The following is a 25,860-nucleotide window of genomic DNA, read 5'->3' as shown; positions in this document are numbered from 1 at the left end:
CACACCCATTGCAAACTCAGAAGTTGTCGAAGTCGGGCAGATAGAAGCTAATGGAAGCAAAAAACACGGAAAATGATAACTTTGCCAACAGTGGCCAAAAAACTAAACATTATTTTAGTACAACTCTCAAAGCTTGTGGAGATCTTTCACCGCATAGATGTTCAGAAATCTAACTGTATATAACTGGTATGCAAGTTCGTAGCGTTTTTGTTTTACATGTTGGCATTGCGGTTGGTACGAGTTTATTTGTCGATTGTCATTTTTTGTTATAGTTCACTGTTGCTGTTTGAGTTTACATATTGTAATTTTGTCATCTGGAGATACTGGGTGGACCTGCAGACGCCAGAAAATGGCGTATCAAGTGGAGAAATGGGTACGTTTCCGACACGTTCTTCGTTTGAGAAAAACGAAGGTGCGACAGCAGCGAAGGCAACGAGAAACATTTTTTTGTGTATGGGGATACTGCCATTGGACAGAGTATGGCAAGGAAACGGTTTCCACACTTTAAGAACCGGTTGGTGACGCTCCACGTTCAGGAAGAACTTCGAGGTGTGATGAAAATCGTGGGTCTAGTTTAGCAGGGGATACAACCCGTCGGCTTTGAACAAAGACGTCACAAGTCGCCAGAGAGCATGTATTACAAAGATGAAAGAGCTGAGGAGAATTTTGAGAAACAAAGGAATGCGAGAGAGATAAACTTTATTTCACATATGTGAGGGCCAGTAGTATTTTCACGTTAACGATATCGCGTGTTTGTATCTTAGTATTTCTCCGCAAAATACAATGGAATGAAATGAATGAAATTACTAGCAAAGAATACATCACGTTACATGTATGTCAGTAGTATCTCGAAAGTCTTTCGAACTGTATTGCTTAAGTGCAGTACGGGATACAAGTTCAGCGTAGTCGATTTCTTAGTTTCAAGTAGCATTGCTGTCCTGTTGTTCACTTGAACTATGTATCCCCTGCTTCACTAAACCGCAAATGAAACCCGATACAAATTAAAAGCTCATTCGAAGTGTGTTGCTTAAGTACAGTCCGGAATACGAGTTTGTCGTAAGGCGATTTCCTCGTTTTCACTAGCATTACTGTCGTGTTCTTCACCTGAACGATGTATCCTCCGCTTCAGTAAACCCTAAGTGGAACACGGAATACAAATTGTAGATGTGCTGTTTATTTCGTCTCCGCTATTACTAACATAAAGTAGGATCAGTTTATTCTATCTCGTGAGATTTTTTTTAAAAAAGCCAAAAAACACTTATCAGCTACTGAAGCATCTGTATCTTAGGATCAGTTTATTCTATCTCGTGAGTTTTTTTTTAAGCCAAAAAACACTTATCAGCTACTGAAGCATCTGTATCTTCTAATGGGTGCGGGAGTTCCGACTCCTGGGGAGGTGGGTGGGTGTGAGTCAGAACTCCCGCACCCACCCACCTCCCCAGGAGTCGAAACTCCCGCACCCATTAGAAGATACAGATGCTGATAAGTGTTTTTTGGCTTAAAAAAAACGAGATAGAATAAACTGATCCTAAGATACAGATGCTTCAGTAGCTGATAAGTGTTTTTGGGCTTTAAAAAAAATCTCACGAGATAGAATAAACTGATCCTACTTACGAATAGGTGGAAATACACGTACGTTACATTTGCAACCTGTTTCATTTTATATGTTTTGATTGTTTATTTAACCTTTGTGTTTCACTTGTCTTTTGCTGTTATGTTTTAGTTTAGTTTTTTTTATTGATTGCTTAATAAAAGTAGGATCAGTTTATTCTATCTCGTGAGATTTTTTTTAAAAAAGCCAAAAAACACTTATCAGCTACTGAAGCATCTGTATCTAATATCAAGCGGTCGCTTTTAGATTCACATTCAATTATTTTAATGATAGCGCTTATTAGAACACAGAACTGCTTTATTATCTATGCCTCGAAGTGAAGACATTACTATCTATGACTAAGGAATGACGTCATTGTTCAAAGCCGACGGGTTGTATCCCCTGCTTCACTAGACCCAAGATCGTTTACACGCGTTAATCCACAATGATCCACGTCAGTGTACTCGAGAAGCGGCAAATGTGATAAGTTGTGATCTTTCCACCGTCGCGCGACACTTGCTTGCATCGGGAAGGTTCAAAAATCAGGACGTATGCTCTAAGGCAAAATCACAGACATCAGAGGGTGTCCATGTGTCCATGTCTGTTTGCTCGTCATCTATTGGCTCTTGAACAGCACCGACCAGTGACGAGAAATGGTGTAATTGCCCTAACATAATGAGAAGAGAGGGATGATCGAGCCCAAACAAGGCAGCAACTCGCCGTACGAAGATCTGCTCGTATCCGCAAAAGATAATTTTATGCATTAGGTGGAACAGTGACGGTGTGTTTTGCCGTGAGTTGCTCCCCGATGTGTAACCATTTTTGCTGACATTTACTATCAACAACTGAAACATCTTTCAGACTCAGTCCAAGAACAACGACCAGGAAGACTGAAACGATGCTACTCCACCATAACGCCCGCCCGTATTCTGTTAGAGTGACAGTCTGGAACCGTGCGACTGCTACGGTCGCAGGTTCGAATCCTGCCTCGGGCATGGATGTGTGTGATGTCCTTAGGTTAGTTAGGTTTAAGTAGTTCTAAGTTCTGGGGGACTGATGACCTCAGATGTTAAGTCCCATAGTCCTCAGAGCCATTTGAACCATTTTTTGGTTAGAGTGACAACAAACACTATACAGGAGTTCAGTTAGGACGTCATTCCACATCCATCTTATTCTCCTGATCTTATGCCCTCAGATTTTCACCTTTTCCCCTCTTTATCGAACAACTTTCAAGGAACGTATTTTTCGAATGAAAATGCGTTCCGAACATGGTTCGAAAAGTTCATTGCCTCGAAATCACGTGATTTCTACAGTCACGAAATCGAAAAATTAACGTAGCGTCGGCAGACTTTTGTAAATAGTGAAGAAGAATATACCGGGTGATCAAAAAGTCAGTACAAATTTGAAAACTTAGTAAACCACGGAATAATGTAGATAGAGAGGTAAAAATTGACACACTTGCTTGGAATAACATGGGGTTTTATTAGAACCAAGAAAAAACACCCCATATCGCCAGACGCGTGAAAGATCTCTTGTGCTCGTCCTTTGGTGATGATCGTGTGCTCAGCCGCCACTTTCGTCATGCTTGGCCTCCCAGGTCCCCAGACCTCAGTCCGTGCGATTATTGGCTTTGGGGTTACCTGAAGTCGCAAGTGTATCGTGATTGACCGACATCTCTAGGGATGCTGAAAGACAACATCCGACGCCAATGCCTCACCATAACTCCGGACATGCTTTACAGTGCAGTTCACAACATTATTCCTCGACTACAGCTATTGTTGAGGAATGATGGTGGACATATTGAGCATTTCCTGTAAAGAACATCATGTTTGCTTTGCCTTACTTTGTTATGCTAATTATTGCTATTCTAATCAGATGAAGCGCCATCTGACGGACATTTTTGAACGTTTGTATTTTTTTGGTTCTAATAAAACCCCATGTCATCTCAAGCATGTGTGTCAATTTGTACCTCTCTATCTACATTATTCCGTGATTTATTCAGTTGTCAAATTTATACTGACTTTTTGATCACCCGATATTATTGATGACTTAAGTCTCTATTATGCGTATCTGTTGTGTTTATTAAACTTTTGGAGAAACGCTACGAGATTATCCTCCAACCTCGTGCATATATCCAGTTGTCACAGGCTCTTTTTGTTTGTAAAATGTTACGCCTTTTAGAATGGTTGGGAATGGAATTCTTCAGCCAGTGCTACCAGAAGACATGGAAAGTTATAATGACTTTACAGGTGTGACATAGTCTGACAGATCGCTTACACACTTTCATTCCATCACAGGCAAACAATTTTCGATACCTATGTGTACCGGTGGAAGGCGCTTCGCAGGAAATATTTTTGAAGGATACCTCTTAGTGAATTGAGACAATGTTTGAAATGTGTACGCGACTACACATCATCTGATGCCATCACCAACGACATTATGCGTAATTGTTATCATTAAATTACGGAGAGGCGTGAGCATGTTTACTCCCTTCATCTTTCGCTGTGTGAGAGACGTCTTTTATTCTTTTGCCAACTGTGCGCTTGGTAGTTGATTTCACGTAACAGTTATCTGTTTTTCACCTAGTCAATGACTTTTAGCAATGACCACCTACAATCTTTGCAATAACTGGCTTATTTTTAGAGTAAAATGTATTTTTTAAATTTTTTAAATATTTCATCAAGTGCTTTTTGTAAAGGAAAAAATATTTACAACGTATTTAAAGATTCAGGAGAGGTCAAGAAAATGCTTTAATTCTGGAAACAGCCTCAGTCATTCGTGAGTTGTTGCTTCTGCAAGTTAAAAAGGAAGTGTTTAGAAAACAGGACACAGCTTTTGGAATATTGATGCTCTAAGGGTTCCTGAGTAGTTTCTTTCAAGAGTACTCCTAAAGTCATGATAAAGCATGTGGACTCAGAGTTGCCCAGTGCGATTGTGTAGTACTACGAAGAAGCTAACAGTAGCTGAAAGTTTTGTTATCACGGAGGAACTCACCACAAACAAAAAATTGGCTTATCTTCTGTAATATGGTTCTCCGTTACCACATGTACCTTGTCTAGTCTTCCCCTTTTGAGCCAATACGATGCTACTCAGTGTCTGATAGTTATGTCAACGGGTTATGTTGCAGGTACAACGCATAGGCCTTCCAAGGACGTGGTGCTAATTGCTCCTGACATTCTGAGCGATACATCTCTTCGTCAACACCTCACAATGGTTTTATTGGTCGTGAATGACAGTCGATGTGCCCAGGCACTGCTGCGAAGCACGTAATAGGCTCAAAGAGGTCTGTATGATGAATTCGTAGTGTCTGCAGTGGTAGTCTGTACTGACTTGAGTTTAGCGAGGCAATTCTGTGCATTAGTTTTGTTGTTTTTCCAATTGTAAGTCTATAGTGCTCGCTCATCGCCAATCGTTCGCCGGGGTGTATGCCTAGGTATCTTGTCGTTACTTTTATCTGTATGCCAGTGTTGCTCAGTCTAATGGTGGGTTCAAAATGGCTCTGAGCACTATGGGACTCAACTTCAGAGGTCATCAGTTCCCTAGAACTACTTAAACCTAACTAACCTAAGGACATCACACACATCCATGCCCGAGGCAGGATTCGAACCTGCGACCGTAGCCGTCTTGCGGTTCCAGACTGTAGCGCCTAGAACCGCACGTCTAATGGTGGGGTTGATCGCCAATTATACTATCTTGTTACCCGAAATCGTAAGCTGCTTACGGTTGCACCGGTCATTTATTTTTACAAAGAGCTGCTTTCGAGTTGCGGTGTCGAGTTTGCAGTTACTATTAATAGCAGGTCGTCGCCTTAGGCAACTATACCCTTAATTGTCGTAGAGATTGTTTAGGAATGGCTCTGAGCACTATGGGACTTAACATCTAAGGTCATCAGTCCCCTAGAACTTAGAACTACTTAAACCTAACTAACCTAAGGACATCACACACATCCATGCTCGAGGCAGGATTCGAACCTGCGACCGTAGCAGTCGCGCGGTGTTTAGGAATGGTACTACGGTAATATCCGAGAAAACTGGCCAGCCTATCGAGCCTAGTGGGCATCCTTTAGTTATTTTCTTGATAACCTTTTACGTTCCTTCTTGGCCTTGAGCCGTCCTATCTTATCACTAGTCGAATAATCGAGTCAGCTATTGCAGTCAACAGTTGATGTCTGCAATTCTCGTAGCTTTGCGGAAAAGGCAGGCTACCAGAGACTGTCAAAGGCGCCAGCTATGTCTGGGGGAGACCGGGTCTAGTTGATACAGGGACAAGTTGACACAGGCCCAATTACTTGCAAACGTAAAGACGCTTGGAAGCGGGAACGGGAGTGGAGGCGGAACAGAGCGATACTCCGTAACCATGCGTGGGCTGGAGGAGAATGTTGCTTGCCGCAGTGCTTTGTGAATAAAAAATGATTTTTTTTTCACTGAAAGTTTTACTAGACACTTTCACCTTTTATTTTAGGGTTGTTCGTGAGCTAGTTGAACAATGAAACACATCATATTGTTTCATGGTTTGAAGGTAATAATATTAACCTTAAACAGTAATTTTAACTGCTACCTGTTTCTCGTAGATTTTAGTTTAGTGTAATGGCGTCGTTTGGGTCAAGTTGATACTCTTCTTTTGGGTCAAGTTGATATGGTGTATCAACCCTCATCAAAAATGTCGACGAATTATAAGAAGAAAACTGAAAGGGGCGAAAACCCATTGATATACTTGGCATATAAAGAAATTAAGAATGGTCGGATGTCTATTAGGGAAGCAGCAAAAACATTTGCTATAGACAAAATGGCGCTCTATAGGTATAAAGTTCAAAAGGAAAATCGTATCGAAACACCAGAAGCAGTTGAGGACGTAAAAATGGGATATGATAAACTTCGACAAATATTAAATGATGATTTGGAAAACAAGCTTAGTAACTATATTTAAACATGTGCTAATATTTACTATGGATTAATTCCTAAAAATGATCGGGAGGTGGCCTATGAATTAGCACTAGCGAATCAAGTAACAGTGCAGATACCTGGATAAATGCCAAAATGGCAACTTCAGCATAGTTTTATAAGTTTTTAAAAAGGCATCCCAATCTTTCTTTAAGAGAGCCAGAAACGACAAGCCTTAGTCGGGCAACTAGCTTTAGTCGGCACAACGTACGAAATTTTTTTGAAAACTTGTGACGTGTTTATGAAAAATGTAAGTTTCAAAGCAAAGATGTGTGAAATGCGGACGAAACCGGAGTGCAGACTGTTTAGCGGCCAAGTAAAATTATAGCTGAGAAAGGAGTTCGGCAAGTTGCAAAAGTCACTTCTGCTGAGGGAGGGCAGTCAGTTACAACTGCCACTGCTGTCAGTGCTGTGGCAACATTATCCGCCCACTTTTCATTTTCCCTAGAGTGTTCTTTAAAGACCATTTCATAAAGGGAGGACCGCCAGGGTGTATTGGTACTGCACATCCATCTGGTTGGATGACTGCGCCATCGTTCCTAACTTTTACGAGAGTTGGAACTTTAACAGTGGCAACTATTTATTTACAGGTCGTACAAAATAGATACGTATTTCAAAGTTTTACTGACCTTCAGAGTAGTCACTGGCATTGTGTATAGCCCGTTGCCAGCGATGTGGAAGTCGTAGGATACTCTTAGCAGTGCCAGTTGTGTTGACAGTTGAAGTGGCACGGTCTATTTCCCAACGAATTTGTAGCAGTTCTGAAGCGAGTGCCGTGAAGTGTTTCCTTCAGTTTAGAAATCGAGTTGAACTCACAAGGGCTTAAGTCCGGGGAGTGCAGTAGGTGGTATAGCACTTAGCAGCCCCATCAGTCAAACAAATCAGTAACAGCTTGCAGAAGTCCATCAGCCTTCCACATCCGCAGAAGTCAATCTACATCGGTATTAGCCGACATCACTGAAAAGAGTCATCACTTGTTACTGCTGGCCTTGGAGCTATCTCTCCCATCGTTACGCCAGAACGAATTCGGCCTCTACCAAAAGCAGGAGAACGTAAAACAAGCGGTAAAGGCAAGCAACCCTTAAAGTCCTGCATTTTTGCACATACTCCCATAAAAAGTAAAACAGAGCAAGATTGAAAGGAGAGGGGGAGAAAGAAGTCCATTAAGACAGAGAAAGGCAAATTAAAACTAATGAAGTTATTTGGTTGCGAACAAAACAAACAGCTCGATAATCCAAGGAAACAAGGTAAAAAAAAGAGTGAAGCTTAAAAAAAAGAAACATTAACCAGACTCTGACGAAGAGTCTTATGACTTAGTGTGTCTTAAAACTTATTCTTCATCCAAACTGAGTCAAGATTTGATCCAATGTGTTTTCTTGCAAGAAATGGGCACATACAGCTTGTGCAGACGACAGCCCTCTTTACAATTGTTAACTGCCAATCAGACCCACGTTTCTCTTCAGAATCGGAATGACTTCCCACAACTAAGGGCCTGCGAGGCTGTCTAAAACTTTCCTATAATCTTGTGCTTAAACGTTGTTTAAGAAAATGTTGATTTTAGTGAAACTAAGAAATTTATTACAAAAATATAAAAATCCATTATATTCATCTTTAAATTTATGTTTAGATTATTAGTTTTTGGTTTTAATATGTTTGTACCTTTTAACACAATAAAACCCTTTCAAAATACAGGTTTCGGTTATTATAATCCTGAATTCTGGCATCGTATCAGCTGCTCAAAGGGGTCTTAACTTGACCCATAACAATATCAATTTCACACAGACTGGTTTAAATTGATACATCTGGCGAAGTTTACACAATACTTTTAGACAGCAGAAATTTATTTTTATAAAGCTTTGAAATGTACCAACTGATAGCCAAATAGTTATAGTACCTTATTACATTGCATTTGTTTCAGTACAGCGACAGAGCAAAATACAAAATCCAGAAAGTAAAAAGCGTATCAACTAGACCCTGCGGGCCGCATGCCTCGGGCATGAATGTGTGTGATGTCCTTAGGTTAGATAGGTTTAAGTACTTCTAAGTTCCAGGGGACTGATGACCTTAGATGTTAAGTTCCATAGTGCTCAGGGCCATTTGAACCATTTGAACTAGACCTGGTCTCCCCTATCGTTATTCCTGTTGCGTAATTTTCTTGTGTGTCCAATATTATTTCCAGCACGCGGTTAACTGCGTCATCTATTGAGCTTTTGGGTCTAAAGCCATGCTGATGTGGACTAAGCCTGAAGAGCTTCCTGTGTGAGGGTAGTCTTTACAGAGCAGTCTCTCCTTGACCCTTGCCAAAGCGTTCAAGTGGCAGATGTGCCTGTAAGTCTTGGGGTCTGTTGGGTCCCGATCCTCTGATTTTTTTTTATGATTATTACTTTCGCTGTTTTCCTCAAGGCAGGGACCATACCTTGCAGCAATGCTTCATTCAGTAACTCTCCTAGATAGAGGATATTCTGAGCAACTGTATTTTTGAGAGTATGTCATATTATTTAATCATTTAATTACTAACGCTACCACTTCTTGGGAAAATGGGACTTTAACGGAGCCATTTGTGTAGGAGTTACCCATTTGTCTTTGTAAGTCTATGTGAGGTTTCTGGTCATTCTTTTCTTCGTCATCAGGGAGAAGTTTATTCAGTAGGTACGCTGCTCAACATCTACAGCCCGTTGTGATACTGCCGTCTGTGAGCCTAACAGTTACCAGTACTGTCGGCGTCTTTACCTTTTCTGTTTGAACTTTGAATGGTTAACCCCATGGGTTGCTTTGTAACTGAATTATGACAAAACAGTTTCAGTGATCCTGTCTGGTCTTGTGTAATTCGTTTTTATATTTTTGCTTTGCATCACGGTATAGTTCCAGTTTTACTTCCCTCTCTTGTACGGTTTTTGCTTTTCGGTAATGTTTCCTTCCGTCTCTAGCGTCTTCCCTTAAGTCTGTTAACTCAATGGACCGACGGAGTTTCCGTTTCGGTGCTTGGTTGGTCTTTGGGACAGCTAATTGCTGTGCTTTTTGAAGCAGGTCCGTCAGAATGTGTTCTTTATAGTCTATGCTACCACTCACTGTATGGAGGGAAAAGTCTTCAACCAAGTTCCTTAATTTTTACCAGTCAGCCTTGTTTAGAAGAAGTCGTTACTTTTGTTGATGTGAAGTTTCTGTGTTCGTGTTTGCGTATGTCTGTGAGAATCAGTGTGGCGTTATGGTTACTGTGCGTACCTCCCATTTGCTGACAACTTTAGTTTGTCAACCGAGGCACCCTTACAGCACAGCTGTAAGTCGGCGATATTCTACGCCCAGTTTCCCTACCCTTCACGGCAAGCCATCCTGGACTTACATTTCAGCAAGATAATGCCCGCCTGTAGATAGCGAGTGTTTCTGATGCTTGCCTTCGTGCTTGCCAAACCGTACCTTGGCCAGCAAGGCATTATGAGCATTATGGGCAGGCCCCTCCAACGAGCTCGAGATTTTCACGATCTAACGCACTAGTTGGACAAAATCTGGCACGATATTCCTTAGGAGGACTTCCAACAACTCTACCAGTCAATGCCAAGCCGAATAACTGCTTGTACAAGGGCCACAGGTGGACCAACGCGTTATTGACTTGCTCAATTTGTCTATCTAAGAAGTTTGTTATTTTATAATTTAATAAAACCTGATGATGAGCTATAAACATGGATATCTAATAAAACATAATGCTAACATCCCCTACCAACAGCAATGAAAACAAAGAATGAGAAGTTTCCTTGTTTAAAGTACTGATATCGAAATAAGAGTTAACGCAAGAGAGCCACACGTTTAATTTAATGCCTTTTTCGGCCAACTGGGAATACTCTTATGGATAGACTGTGATAACACTGCGTACATTACAACTTACGCAGGATGTAGCTTTTGTCTGGCATCGATATTAAAAGTGTGATCTATGATGTTGTAGAGTGCATTTACATCTTAAACGTACTTTTATGATGGAGTGAATTTCTTACTCCGTTATTACGAAATACTTAATATTACGAGCAACTACTATCGCTACGAAACATATGTTTCTTTCCGTCACCGGGTGAAGTATAGTCAAACTGGAGTGTCTGCAGTATTAAATGAAAGGAAACTGTCAGGCCACTCTGCGACGCTCCTTACTTTTAAGAGCTTCCCCACTCTTCAGCAGTTGCCCTATATTCCCATTTCCCAGCATTGCAGTCTTTCTCTTTCATATCTCTCTTCCTCATCCTTCCCATTACTCCCACTCTGCATATTATTCTCGGCCGCCCGCTCTTCCTCCTTCCCGGAGGCGACCATTCCAGTATAATTTTTGCCCGTCATCCTTGCTCCATCCGCCGAACATGGTCACACCACTGAAGACATCTTTTCTCAATTCTTTGCACGACTAGTTGTTCCATTACTATCTCCCTAATTACCTAATTTCTTCCCCTCTCTCCTAACTGCCCTTCTTACTCCATCTCTACCGCCTGTACTCTACTTCTTTGCCGTTCCCGCAGGATTCATCCTTCTGCGCCATATGTTTGTATAATTTCATCTACTGTTTGCAGAATCCTCTTCTTCGTTTATTTTGATACTGCTCTGCTGCAAATAACTTGATTTAGCATCTTCATAATTCCCCTTGCCTGCTGAATGCTGCCTTCTGCATCTGCCAACAGCTTCTTGAGGCATAGATAATCGATTCTAAGTACTTAAACTGTTTTACTATTTTACTGGTTCCTTGTGGCAGTACTATATCTGTCCCACGTCACCCAACTGCTAGATATTCTGTTTTGTTCATGTTTATTCTAAGCCCGCCTCGTTCAAATAGTTCCATTAACTTCTTTATCAGAAGCTTCACATCCTCCCTACTTCGTGCTATCTATCAATACCTAACATCGGAAAACAAGCATGAGTAGATAGTACCATGCTAGAAAGGAATTCCCATACCTCCTCACGACTGATTCCACGATTCCAATGTAAAGGGTGTAAATTTTGAGTTGACAAACTAGAATAACTCGAAAAATAAGATTCACACGATAAAATGTGTAGAATCCAAAGTTTATTATTTTCGAGGGGGACATCTGCTGGTGCTAAAATTAGCCCGTCGCCCCAGTCCCCTGGGGGTGGGGCGGGAGGCAACTTTAAAATTTCAAATGGGAACCCCCATTTTTTATTGCAGAATCGGATTCTACATAAAAAACTACGTACATTTTGTCTTAAACATTTGTTTTGATTCTTGGTAGTTGGCGCTGTAATTCAAGACAATCCATGTTCTCATTTTTGCGTCGAAAGCGGTTACGGATAAATAAAAAATACTTATTTACCTCGTAAATTTTGATTCGCTAAAACTGAAACTCTCCCTCTCTCCCCATAGGGTGGGGTTTGAGAGAGAGGAATTAGAGTTTTAGAGATGTTGACCCAAATATTAATTTTTTCCCGCAGATCTGGATAAGTGTTGTTTGTTTCGTGGTAATGAGGCCACACAACTTTTAATTATCAAAAATATCATCTGACTATCTAACTAACTAACCGAACATCCCACTTGCTAACGAGTGAACTCATTAACTAACAGAGTAAACAAAGTAAAAGACTAACTGAGGAAAAAAACTAACCCACTCGCAAACTAAAGATTCTTGAATTACAGCGCAAACCAAGAATCAAAACAAATGTTTAAGACAAAATGTACGTAGATTTTTATATAGAATCTGATTCTGCATTAAAAATGGGGGTTCCTATTTGAAATTTTAAAGTTCCCTCCCACCCCACTCACAGGGGCTGGGAGTGGCGGGCTAATTTTAGCACCAGCATATGTCCCCCTCGAAAATAGTCAACTTTGGATTCTACACATTTTTTCGTGTGAAGCTTATTTTTCGAGTTATTCTTGTTTGTCAACTTAAAATTTACAGCCGGCGTATATATATATATATATATATATATATATATATATATATATATATATATATATAAACAGGATTAGCGACATACTACAGTCCTGTGTTAACTCCTTTCGATGTTCGAAATGGCTCAGTCGACTTTCTTCCTACTTAAACTACTGCGTACGATTGTCGGTAGGCCTATATTATCCGATTTATATACCTACATACGTTCGTTTCCCATAGTGCATTCTAAAGATAGAGGTCAGAGGGTAAGCATGTCACCAGATATAGAGCATCCCTTTGAACACCAACTTCCACTTGCTTTCCGGTAATATCTGCTTCAGAGTAGTGAGTAATCCTGCCGCAGGGATGCAGTGCGCCCGACATAGTTCCGTTTTGTGAAGCCCTGCTCTCTCCTAGCCAAGGCCGCGAGCGGTTCTCGTTAATGTTAGCCGCTCACTAGGCTGCCAAGCAATGTGCTCTGTCACAGTAAGAAACTACGACTGCCCGTACTGGCTCCGAAAATCAATTTTCAGCGTTAAGTAAGTTTCAGAATTATATCACCTTAGACGAAAGACCTATCAGGAGATCTGCGACTGCCTTTGACACTATACGTAATCCACTTTTTTGGTCGCGAGATAATTTTTATTCATTATCTAACAACGCATTTCGGGATAAAACAATTCTCACATCCGTGGAATGGCACAGAGAGGGTGATTCAAAAAGAAAGAATAGATTTCGGTTGTTTATTACAGACAAATTGTGAAAGACAGAAACTCAGTGCGCCCGTCACTCGATAGAGGGAGGTTCAAAATCATAGGTTCGCATAGACACTATGGCATACACTCAACATGGGCACATAGGCTGCTCGAGAAACATCGACATGGTAGTCTATTTCATTCCACGCACTAATCAACAGGTCCCTGTTTATTCAATAGAGAGCTTCAGCGTTATTTTTCCGTGAGGAGACATAAAAGACAAAATCTTTCTCCCGTCTACGCCAGCTACTCTTCAAGAGCTGAAAAACTGAATTGTTTGAAACTGTTGATTCAATAAGCACGGACCTGTTGATACGCGTGTCGAATGAAACGGACTGTTTTATGGATGTTTATCGAGCAAATCATGGTGCTCATGTTGAGTGTATGGATAGCGTGCACGCGAACATAAAAATTGAACCTTCCTCTACCCAGTGACATGCGCAATGTTTTCTATCTTTCATAGTTTGCCTGTAATAAACAACTGAAATGTTCTTTCTTTTTGAATCACCCGGCACAATACTAAGAGACACACATTGCAACAACGTAGTGAAGCTGAGAAACGTGACTGTTTGAAACCAGTACCAAGTAACTAATCGCTTTCTACTTCATTTTGTAACGCCATCACTGTTCTGACTGCCGTGTGCTGCTGCGGTCGCAGGTTCGAATCCTGCCTCGGGCATGGATGTGTGTGATGTCCTTATGTTAGTCAGGTTTAAGTAGTTCTAGGTTATAGGGGACTGATGACCTCAGAAGTTAAGTCCCATAGTGCTCAGAGCCAATTGAACCTGACCGACGTGGACTGTTCGACATGTTGCAAGTAGTATAAACTATTCGCCAGTAGGTGGCGTTGCTGACAGTAATCACTATCACATTAGGCATACCTTATATGTTAACGCTTATTAAAAAGAGTACATATTTATTTAACTTACATATACCTACATCTACACTCATATTCAGAAAAAACAGATCACCTAGAACGACCGGAAATGGGACGTTCATATTCACAGGACATATACTTTAGTATGTTCTACGGAAGTGATTAGTGTTTCAGTCACCTCCCATCAGCTCATGTCCTGTTGCCTAGTAGGCACAGGATCCGCCATGGTCCCTGATAAGTTGCTCAATGCGTGGTAACTTCGGCGCATGTAAGGCGCAAATGGCGTCCCGTGGTATAGCCATCCTTGCTGCACTCACCTGGTTGAAAAGTTCATCTGTAGTGGTTGGCATTGAGTTACAACACTGCACCCATCGTTTCGCCATATCCCACACATTATCGGTTGGCGACAAGTCTGGTGATTTGGCGAGCCAGGGCAAAAGGCTGAGAAGATATGAATAATCAGATGAAACGTCCCCTTAGAACAATTATACACAACTGTGCTTAAACTGATACACAATATTTTTAGCGCAACGCAATCTGACTTTCAAAAATCCCTACAAAAGAATGGCCCTGACTAACATTAACCTATACGTTTCACAAATCACTTACCTCATCAAAAATCTTCGTTACTCGAACTACTGCAATACAGCGAGCGCCACTACTGCCAGCTAAATAAGAGATTCAAACTACTGAAGGCACTAACTACTAGTAGGCATAGTTAGCAAATGAAAGATTTTAATAGAGAACTAACAACGTATTTACCTCAATAGTGTTGAAAAATCATAATATACATAGCAGTTCATAATATCCAGTATTACAAATTTCAAAACTCCGCCATCTCTCTCCCCACATCCACCACTGCTGGCGGCTCACCTCCAACTGCGCAACGCTACGCGCTGTTCACGTCCAGCTGCCGCTGCCCAACACTACAATGGCAGACGACAATGCAAACTAGCCACAGACTGCACACAGCACAGCCAGTGATTTTCATACAGAGCGCTACGTAACGTTGCCAATAGGAAAACATAAACAGCCTACTTACATAGCCTACTTACACAGACTTTATAGACGTAGAATTTGACACATATATAACACCAGAGTAAGGTCTAGAAAACGATGGGTTTCGACTTCTAGACTTAGATAATCGGACAAATCTCTCTATAAATACAGAAGTACGATTATTAACAAGAGCCTCAGACCATATTTCTATTTAATAGTCTCAGCTCACCTACCAAATTTCATGAAAGAGGGGCAGCCATATTTGATTATCTTAAAAGAAATCATCACAAAGCCATTCTAGACATCTTGTGGCACCACGAGTGCACGGGTTCGTACAGCAACGTGTGGTCGTGCACTGTCTTGCTGAAAAATGGCGTCTGGGACGTTGTGCAGAAATGGTATGGCTACAGGTCACAGGACGTCATTCACGTAGGTCACACTGGTCACAGTCCCCAAACTGGGTTGTACCCAGAAGTACACCACACCATAAGGCCTTGAGTTGGCGCTGTATGTCTTGTGCAAATGCAGTCAATGTGATGCCGCTCACCCTGTCTGCGGCGAACCAAAATGCGGCCATCATTTTCAAAATAAGAGAACCCGGATTCACCCGAAAACGTTACCTGATGCCATACCTGTCCCCAGTAACGTCGTTCCGTACACAACTGCCGTCTAGCATGTTTCTGCACATTCGCCAAAGGTAGGTGGAGACGTGGACGACGCGACCGTAACCCAAGACGTAATAAACGGCGACGGACTGTCACCCCTGATAGCATATGATGTGTTGCACTGTTCCAATGTTGCGCCAAAGCCTGCAATGCCGTTCAAATGGGGTGTTTATCATTTTACCGGTAGATGGTGTTGCTCCGCGATATCGCTGTTGACTATTAACCCGTGGGCTGACATGATTCAAACGCTAATCATTTCTGCAGAACACACTAATGTACATGTCCTGTGGAAATGAAGCCTATCTCTAGTTGTTCAACGTGTTCTGTTTTTTTTCTGAACATGAGTGTACAGACATGCTCCGCAAGCCACCGTGTGGTGTGTGGATGTTGTCAGATGTCAACCTCGAAAAAGAATTACAAATTCTCGAGAGTATTGCACAGAATAATGGCTATGATCCAAGGATAGTGAGGCAATTATATCATAAGAAAAGGCGAAAAAGGACAACGACTTTAGTAAACACAAATACTCAAACCCAAGATCAGACCAAGAAATGGTTGTCGGTTCCTTATATAGGTAATGTCTGCTACAAGATAGGGCGCCTGTTGAAAAATTCAGGTTTTAAAATTTCCTTCTCGACGAGTAATAGTTTAAAGCGAAATTTGGTTCATACCCTTGAGAAAGACTGTGGTAAGTCAGCGAAATTAGGGGTATATAAGATTATGTGTGATGACTGCCCATGTTATTACATAGGTCAAACAGGCAGAGCTATAGCAGTAAGGTTTAAAGAACATCTTCCAATAAGGGGCGTAGGAACACGGGGGTCAGCCTTTGTGGAACATCTGGTGCAAATGGCTCATAAACCTAAACCTTTACGTGACATAGAGCTACTACATCATGAAGTTAAGGGCTATAGACTCGACACGCCTGAGGAAATACAAATTTATGCACACCTAATTACAGATATAGGCTATTTAATGAACGATCAACTGTATCTAAAAAATAGGGCATACTTCGAAGGCTTCCAGCCTATATTAGGTTTCCAATAATTCATACGCATGTGACCATTTTTTTTTTCTTTATTGTGATTTTAAAACCTGTAGAATAGGTAGGCTGGCAGCAGCACAATACGCCGCTCTTCAGCCAAAGATAGTACAATGATATAAACAGAGAAGATACATGACTTGGAAAAACGGCGGGAAAAAACAGTAGACACATGAACATAAAAAAAAAACAGGAAGCCGTTCACACTCGATGACAATCCACACTACAAACTGTTGACACGAAGCACAAACACTGAAGATGACGATGGCACTGGTGAAAGATGGAGTGTGACGGTGAACACTGAACACTAAACACGACGGCACACACGAGACACTGATGGCGATCTTGTAACCATTACAGTTTCTGTAACAATAGAATACGGATGTTCATACGAGATTTGTTGGTCAGGTTATAAGGCTCTGTAGTAGAATGTAAAACGTAGTCATGCTGGACACTGTAATTAACTTACAATAGTAAACTACAAAATTAATTCATAGCAAAAATGTTATCTGACGCGTGTGTAACAAGAATTTGATTCTATACGTCTCGCGCATGCGCGCTGCCCTCTGTGAGGCAGACCGCGAAGCCCTCGCGGTCCGCAGTCTCTAGTCACACGACGAGGCCCATACAACGGGCTTAAAGTGAATTTGCTACAGCTTGTTTAATAGCAAAACCTTACGCTTGTGCATTAAGTTCTATAAAGTTGACTTAGGACATGGCTTGTTTTAGGCAAACATTTAAATAATATTTTATGTAAGTACTACACGTTGCATCCTTTAGGGTGACCATATCTATATATATATAATTATACTGTACGTGTGTATGTCACTGAACTCCTCCTAAACGGCTGGACCGATTTGAATGAATTTTTTTTTGTATGCGTTTGGGTGGCGCCCTGGATGGTTTAGATTCACAAATCAGCCCGGCAAATGGCGCTGAAGTCGGTATCTAGGTTATTTATCTATACTGCAATTAAACGGCTGCATCGACTTGAATGAATTTTTGTGTATCCATTAAAGTGGGGACCTGGAAAATTTACATTCTTAAATCAGCACGGTAGGTGGCGTTGCATTTTTGTGTGCAATACTGAGCGTATTATATTGAAATAGAAGTTACGTGCATAGGATTTCGTTTATTTTTTAACTTTTTAATTTGTGTTATATTAAGTGTGTTTAATTATTTTGACATTTTAATTGATTTGGTTGGTCGACAAAATACAGTCTGAAGAAACTGATAAAATTATCTCAGCAGAAATTCCGGATCGAAATATCGACCAAGAATTCTATGAGATTGCTACCGCTAACATGATCCATGGTCCATGCGGTGCTATAAACTTGACTACTCCGTGCATGAACAGTGAAAATGTACGAAACGTTTTCCAGAAAAATTACATAAATGATACAATCACTAATATCGATGGTTATCCATTGCATCGTCGTAGAGACACTGACCATGATGGTCAATCACATCAATTACGCATGTCAAACGTTACAACACTTGACACTGAAAATCTGTGGACCTTTCCGTATTCACCATTTCTGTGTAAAATCTACAAAGCAAAAATTGATGTTATTTCAAAATAAAGAGTAAAGAAATTATTATATTATTTGTCTTTCATTTCATACTTTGTTTAATATCCTAATCGCTTGAAATATCACGCAGGACAACGTCTTTCGGGTCCGCTAGTCTAATCCAATTTACTAGCACATTATAATATTAACTTTTGGCAGGTTCTGAAGAAGACGTTTTTACTAACGTTGAAACATAGGTAAACGATAGAGTTAACCTGCAACTGTAGGCTGTATATTCTTATATTATCACTGGTGCTCCTCGCAAAGAACGTCGCTTTGCCTGCAGTGATTCCCATTTGAGTTCTCGAAGAACTTCCGTAATACTTGCGTGTAGTTCGAACCTACCGGTAACAAATATAGCAGCCCGTCTCCGAACTGCTTCGGTGTCTTTTTTTAATACGACGTGATGAGGTTCCAAAACAGTTAAGCAGTAGTTAACAGGGAGGCGCACTAGTGTACTATTGGCGGCCTCCTATATACGTAGATGAACTAGAGTTTCCTAAAATTTTACCAATAAACGGCAGTCGACCGTTTCCCTTGGCTACCACAATCCTCGCATGCTCGTCCCATTTCACATCGCTTTGAGACGTCGCGCCTAGGTATTTTATCGACGTGTGTCAAGCAACACACTACTGTATTCTGTGTTCGAACATCACGGGCTTGTTTTTCCTACTCACCCGCATTATCTTACGTTTTTCTGCATTTAGAGCTAGCTGCTATTCATCACATCACCTAGGAGTCATCTTGTATCCCCCTACAGTCACTCAGCGTCAACACCTCCCCATACACCACATCATGAGCAACCAGCCGCAGTCTGTTGCTTACCCTGTTCGATAGATCATTTATGTGTATAGAAAATAAGAGCGGTCGTATCACACTTCCCTAGGGCACTTCTGAAACTACCGCTGCCTCTGATGAACATTCGCTGTCGAGGACAACGCGTTGCTTTCGGTCTTCGAGGCACTTACATACCTGAGAACCTATTCCTATTCCTTCGTTAACAGTCGGCTGTGTGGCACCGTGTCAAATGCTTTACGGAAATCTAGGGAAATGGAATCTGCCTGTTGCCCCTCATCTGTGGTTTGCAGGATCTCTTGTGAGAAAAGGGCAAGGTGATTTTGGCACGAGCGATGCTTTCTAAAACAGTGCTGATCTGTGGACAGAAGATTTTTCCCTCTCCAGGAAATTTATTATATTCGAACTGAGAATAGGTTCAAAGATACTGCAGCAAACATCTCTAATTTTGTGGGTCCATTTTCATCCCGAACGAAACAAAGCAGAGCCAAACCTGCGATACAAGAACTTCAGATTAAAATGAAACGTATAAATTTTTACACTCCTGGAAATTGAAATAAGAACACCGTGAATTCATTGTCCCAGGAAGGGGAAACTTTATTGACACATTTCTGGGGTCAGATACATCACATGATCACACTGACAGAACCACAGGCACATAGACACAGGCAACAGAGCATGCACAATGTCGGCACTAGTACAGTGTATATCCACCTTTCGCAGCAATGCAGGCTGCTATTCTCCCATGGAGACGATCGTAGAGATGCTGCATGTAGTCCTGTGGAACGGCTTGCCATGCCATTTCCACCTGGCGCCTCAGTTGGACCAGCGTTCGTGCTGGACGTGCAGACCGCGTGAGACGACGCTTCATCCAGTCCCAAACATGCTCAATGGGGGACAGATCCGGAGATCTTGCTGGCCAGGGTAGTTGACTTACACCTTCTAGAGCACGTTGGGTGGCACGGGATACATGCGGACGTGCATTGTCCTGTTGGAACAGCAAGTTCCCTTGCCGGTCTAGGAATGGTAGAACGATGGGTTCGATGACGGTTTGGATGTACCGTGCACTATTCAGTGTCCCCTCGACGATCACCAGTGGTGTACGGCCAGTGTAGGAGATCGCTCCCCACACCATGATGCCAGGTGTTGGCCCTGTGTGCCTCGGTCGTATGCAGTCCTGATTGTGGCGCTCACCTGCACGGCGCCAAACACGCATACGACCATCATTGGCACCAAGGCAGAAGCGGCTCTCATCGCTGAAGACGACACGTCTCCATTCGTCCCTCCATTCACGCCTGTCGCGACACCACTGGAGGCGGGCTGCACGATGTTGGGGCGTGAGCGGAAGACGGCCTAACGGTGTGCGGGACCGTAGCCCAGCTTCATGGAGACGGTTGCGAATGGTCCTCGCCGATACCCCAGGAGCAACAGTGTCCCTAATTTGCTGGGAAGTGGCGGTGCGGTCCCCTACGGCACTGCGTAGGATCCTACGGTCTTGGCGTGCATCCGTGCGTCGCTGCGGTCCTGTCCCAGGTCGACGGGGACGTGCACCTAACGCCGACCACTGGCGACAACATCGATGTACTGTGGAGACCTCACGCCCCACGTGTTGAGCAATTCGGCGGTACGTCCACCCGGCCTCCCGCATGCCCACTATACGCCCTCGCTCAAAGTCCGTCAACTGCACATACGGTTCACGTCCACGCTGTCGCGGCATGCTACCAGTGTAAAGGCTGCGATGGAGCTCCGTATGCCACGGCAAACTGGCTGACACTGACGGCGGCGGTGCACAAATGCTGCGCAGCTAGCGCCATTCGACGGCCAACACCGCGGTTCCTGGTGTGTCCGCTGTGCCGTGCGAGTGATCATTGCTTGTACAGCCCTCCCGCAGTGTCCGGAGCAAGTATGGTGGGTCTGACACACCGGTGTCAATGTGTTCTTTTTTCCATTTCCAGGAGTGTATATAGTCTCTAAAGGAAATCGACTTTTTAAAACCATCTGGAACGTAATAACGTCACAGTTACAAACTTCTACCAACAATGCCGTAGCTACAGCTCTCCAAGCTGCTGGAGCTGAACACAGGGATACTGGGAATATTGGAAATCAGTACGCGATTTTAACCAATCTATTTAAAAAAGCAATAGTACCTTACAGTCAGAATAAAAAACGTCAAAATAGAACAGTTTAGGATGGGATCATGAACATTAATTAGCATTAAAAGGAGACACAGATAATTACGGGATAGTAACAAGTTGTACTTGTAACAACATAGTCATCAGTCATTGCATAATATTACAAAAGATTATTCAGTCGTTGCTCATTCTTTAACGATACCAACGGGATGCCATAACTCGCCCCAAAGTAAATGAAACAGAGCCACATCTGTAAAAGCACGGCAAATGATCACAGTACATATCGCAGAACATAATGGGATGTAAAAATGTTTAAACAGTTACTAAAGAAATTGCAAGTGCGAGTATTTTTACAATTTGAAATGAGATAGGTAAGAAATACACACAGTCTAAATCCATAGCATGAAATGAAATGTTTAAAATACAGGTATTATTTGAAAACTACTAAAAAAGGTAGGTAAAATGTGCTATTGATGATTAGTTCTTTCACAAGCGAATAATCCTATATAGTACTGTTTAATTAACATACTGGGGAGCATCGTTGGTCTACACTGTTGTCAAAAGAGAAAAAGAAAACAACTTCTGCTGAATTGCTGTTGCATCCAGTAGTCTTTTTGTCAGACTGTGACAGCGACATGAACCCAGCTTCTTTCTTGTGCGAAAACCCACCTTCATGTTCGCCTTTTTAAATGCATTTACAGTCTTATCATGGAACAGGCCGCAGTACGCGAGATATAATAAAATGGTTCAAATGGCTCTGAGCACTATGGGGCTTAACTTCTAAGGTCATCAGTCCCCTAAAACTTAGAACTACTTAAACCTAACTAACCTAAGGACATCACACACATCCATGCCCGAGGCAGGATTCGAACCTGCGACCGTAGCGGCCGCGCGGTTCCAGACTGTAGCGCCTTTAACCGCTTGGCCACCACGGCCGGCTCGCGAGATATACATATTTCCATTTTCCTTCTTTTCGATCCGAAGGTGGTTGTTTGGGGTTTTGCCGAAAGAATAGAAATAATCAACTGGCTGTATTTCTTGCTTTATAGCCACTGACCTGACCAACTTTTATTATAGCACTGAGTTCAATCTTACAGGTATCATGGCTAAGCTCTAATTTCGCTAGCCTACGCTACATAGTGTAGTACGAAAACCAGAGTACTTATGCGACAAGCGGTGGCAAGAATTTTGGTTAATTGTATCATCAGTTCAGGTCGGCGTGCGTTAAGCGTCTCCAATGGCTAAGTTGTTATCAGTTTTCTGAACTGAAATATAATAGCCTATGTCCATCCGAAAGTTTATCGGAGTGACGCGTAAAAATTTGAAGTAAAGCGTTGAAGTACATTTCAAAGTTCTTGGCAACAACATTAAACAACGACTTGCTTTTATGTAATAGTCTGTATTTATGTAAGTAGCATAAAAGATGGCCCTGGACGGTTAGGAAACTCGTTTCAAATCAGAAGACCAAAAACCACAAATGGTGGTGGAGCACGTCATCTAATAATTACAACTGGTAAATAAAAAAATGAAGAAGTTAGCAACTGTTAGCACAGTAAGTAGACCCCACGCTTTGTTCTCCGTATCAAATGGCTTAGATATACGCTGGACTTTTTTAATACTTTCAAGATGGAAGCAAGCATATTTTATAAATAAACATCCATTACCAGTCTGTATTTCGGTTATTACGTTTTATTTTCGACATGTATCGGAAATGAAATCTAAGATCTAATCTGTCTGTATTTTGGTTTTTATATTTCATTTCCGATAAGTATCGGAAATAAAAACTAAAGATTGAAACACAGAAGGTCGACGGACTTTCGTTCATAACATACATACCTTTTACTCGCTCTGTGTGTCACTTGAAACCGTTATGAATTCGTTAAAAAATGAAATAATTGGTTCATTTCTTGCATCTATATTGCTATAATCCTCGCACGACGTGTCCCTCAACCATCTGAGGTCTTTAATTTTCTCCAGAAATCTGTCATTGAAGTTTCGTTGGCCTCGCACTCTGTCACACGTAATAGAACAGTTACGTATCACTTAGCCCCCCGCCCCACTCACTTAGAAATCTAGGTTGTGGTGACACGCTGATCTGTAACGTAACCCGAGAAACTATTTACCTGTTGTAATTATTAGATGACGTGCTCCACCACCATTTGTGGTTTTTCTTCTTCTGATTTGAAACGAGTTTCCTAACCGTACAGGGCCATCTTTTATGATACATACATAGACTATTATATAAAAGCAAGTCGTTGTTTAATGTTGTTGCCAAAAATTTGGAAATGTACTTCAACACCTTACTTCAGTAATTAGACTGATGTTTACTTCCGATCAATATTGAAAACTGCAAAGAGTGGGAGTCCAAAACATATCTTTTACCCAGCATATAATCCCCGCGCGCAGTGACAAAGAGACGAACTTTTGTCGGGCGGTTGGCAGGACAGCGCTACACACGATACAGCGATGATGGGGTCGGCTGTCGTTTGGTCCTATCCAACCGACTTCCTGACAAAAAAAAAGTCGATCGGTCGGTTAGCCGAAGAGCCTACACACGCCCAATTTGTCAGTTGGTCGGTCGGTTTATCGGTTGGTGCTTGTGTAAGAACCGTAACAGTTACGCTAGCTGTCAAAGGCATTACGCTCACCAACGCCACCTACTGGCAAAATTGCCTGCAGGCCTATGTCAGTTTGGGCAGGGATGGTGTTACGGGACGGAGAAAGAAGTGAAGAGATGCTCTTTACTGATTTTAACAGGTACGTTTCTGAGCTTTATTGCGGTGTTGCAAAGCAGGCGTTTCAGGTCGATTGTATGAGGTATTGAACCTTAGATTAAGACAGAAAGTGATCTCAGATCAAACCTAACCTGGAAATCTGTGACGTATAAACGGTAATCCTAGATCATATCGCCGTGAAGTCGGATCATATATAACTGCCGAAAATTCACTGTTCAGCTCAAATCGTCAATTTATAGTGTAGTGGCACTAAGATTCATCGCTTTTGTTCTTAGCAATGCCAATTGAAATGGTAAAAACAGTTATTAACACAAAAATGGCAAGCAAATAGTGACTACTCCATTCCCACGCCGCTGATGGTCAAAATATCTTTTTTTTTCGGTGTGGAAGGTTAGGTTAAGGAAATTACCGGCCACCGCGTGAATTTTACGATAAATCTCTTAACAGCACTTGGGAGCTGACTCGTAATTTATGTGATTAGTTGAAAGGCATTTTATAGACACTTAGCAGCAGCGTAAGAAATGAAAATTTGAAATTTGCAGTGAACAGTTAAGTATTGGAATACTGACAGCTAGCAATAACGATTCAACAATACTTGTATACGTTCTCTTTCTGCTCGAGTAGCAGTAACTACGCAATTAGTCTTAAATTTTTAACTAACGAACACGTAATTAAACTGCTATGAAAATTCCACGTGCGTTGATAAACAGAACATAAGCAAGTACATTGAAATACATCCAACCACATAAGCTTATGTAATTCATTTCTGTGGCTCAGAGGTTGCGTTGTGAACTGTAGTGCAGAAGATCACATGCTCGAAAGCATGTCAATTCTTGAAAATTTTTCCCCATTTGTTACTACTTTCTCTATATTCCAAGTCGTAAATGTTTGTTTTAAACAGATTACCAACCACTATGTCGAAGGTTCCTGAGGCGTAAAACATTGTCAACAGCAATATGCACATCGCAATTAGTCCCATATTTAACTGCTCACTGCAAATATTTTGAATTTTCCTTTCTCAACATAACATTACCATGTCATTCCATACCATTGAAACCATACCATACCTCTCCGTTCCCCGAACGTTCTGGACCACTGTTGGGCAATAACCCTACGAGATATGAATTACGTCGTTTCCTTTCGCTTACTTCACAAATCTGAGCATTCAGATGCGCCACAGAGGACTAAGATGACGAGACCCAAGGAGCTCCCCCGCACGTTGCGTGAAAGGATGAACCCGCTCTTTGAGTTAAATAACACGTCTTTTAAGCAGAGGTTTCGTTTGGGGAAAAGTACTGTAGAGCAGTTGTAACTAAGGCTCGACGACTATCTGATAAAACCAACCCCTGACTGCAGTGTGCACGTTGCTGTTAACCTTAAGATTCTACGCCACAGAAACCTTTCAAATAGTGGTTGGTGATCTGTTTAAAGCAGACACAGCAACAGCTTCCATAGCTGTCGATAAGGTACCGGCCTTACGAGAGAATTAAAGTGAGCAACTTATGCTCTCCATGCCTTTACCTTCTTGGCCACAGTGACTTTTTCACCCAATTATATATTTATTTTGGCGCAACAGTGTTTCCAGAAGCAAATATTTCTCGTATTGAGGAAAGTTTGACGATCGCTCCTTTTTCTGGTTACTTGCTCCCATGGTTACAGCACGACACCTTCGACAGTAGATACTGCGTATCTACGACGTACGATAAATACTCGTATTTGTGGTTGAAGCGCTATAATCATGTCGATGGCCGATTTTAGCCGTGTTGCCAAGCATTTCATGTGCTACCTAAGATCATATCTGAACCTGCTTAGGTGGACCCAGGTTTAGCGTTATACAATTGAGCTCTGATCCAATGACAAATTTGGTCTCCAGTCAGCGATGTTTATAGAATCAGCCCTT

The sequence above is a fragment of the Schistocerca cancellata genome, chromosome 3 (assembly GCF_023864275.1).
Source record: "Schistocerca cancellata isolate TAMUIC-IGC-003103 chromosome 3, iqSchCanc2.1, whole genome shotgun sequence".
Lineage (NCBI taxonomy): Eukaryota > Metazoa > Arthropoda > Insecta > Orthoptera > Acrididae > Schistocerca > Schistocerca cancellata.
This window is presented reverse-complemented; position numbering follows the sequence as displayed.